The sequence below is a fragment of the Sinocyclocheilus rhinocerous genome, unplaced genomic scaffold (assembly GCF_001515625.1).
Source record: "Sinocyclocheilus rhinocerous isolate Xijiao unplaced genomic scaffold, SAMN03320098_v1.1 scaffold1306, whole genome shotgun sequence".
In the NCBI taxonomy this organism is placed as follows: Eukaryota; Metazoa; Chordata; class Actinopteri; order Cypriniformes; family Cyprinidae; genus Sinocyclocheilus; species Sinocyclocheilus rhinocerous.
In genome coordinates, this window is record NW_015630031.1 from 306,947 (window position 1) to 308,197 (window position 1,251).

A 1,251-nucleotide genomic window follows, 5' to 3' on the forward strand; every position below is an offset into this window, starting at 1 on the left:
ATTTTTGCAAAAAGAGTTTCATGGCCGGTAAAAAAAATTTTTGGCTGGTAAATTTTATCATGTCACCGGCCATTGGCAGGTGTGGCAAAAAGTTAGTTTTAGGCCCTGTGTACATATATCAATAATATCTATATAATGATTTTTATATGCTATTATATGTAACATCCATATATAACAATATTTCATTTATAAATGCAACTTTATTAAAACAACATATACAAAAATTAATGTTTATAATATGTTTATGTATTTTTTTTTTTAACATGTTTGTTAGATTAAACAGATAACTGTCCTTCAGTTGCCAGCAGTTCTCCCTCACCAAAGAATGCATGATGATGGGAAGAACACACAAGGCTGTGTTCAGAATCTACAAAGTTTATTGGACATATACACAGTTCATTTTTCTTATTATGCATATTCACGTTATTATGCATATTCATCATTGAACAAAGATTTTCAAAATTGAACTTCTTTTCTATGACTCTCTCAGACTCTCCCAAGGTCTGGAAAGCAGTTATATTTGAAACAACACAGCTCATATCATAAGTTATCTAGGTCAAAGAGGAAGTGCTGTGAAGAAATGGAGTTATAGAGTACAGAAATCAATGGAACACGATCAACCAGGGCCCACAACAATAACCTGCACCGGGGTCCGCACGGGGCCCTGACAATGTCTGCCTTTTATATTTATGGATGGATATACATATACATGACATTAATGTTCAAAAATGTATTCATGTCCAAAAATGCATCACACATACAAAAACATACATATTTGTATGGGATATTGTTCCAATTTCTAATAGCTTTCATATATGTTTTTACTTCATATGGCAATATATTTCATACCTGAAAATTAAACATATGTACATATATTAATTACATTTACATATGGGTACTAGTACTTTTACAATGCCGCTTTCTGAAAAAAAAAAGTCCTCAGTTAGAAAACGTAATATTAATATTATAATACAATAATAATATTACAACGTAATATTTTCAACATTTTAGAATGATAAATTTGGAAACACATGGGAAAATGTATTTCTGTTCTCACTCATGCACTTCCGTTTTAAGATGTGAACATCCTAATTTTATTCTTTGTCCATGCCTTCTGAAGAGTGAGAAATATTCTGTGTGCAGTGAAGTCACTGCTTATTCATTTTGTTCTCTGCCTATTTATCTTCTTCCAAAGACATTAAACAACACCAACTCCCCCACATGCATGAATAATGCATTATAGATAGACTA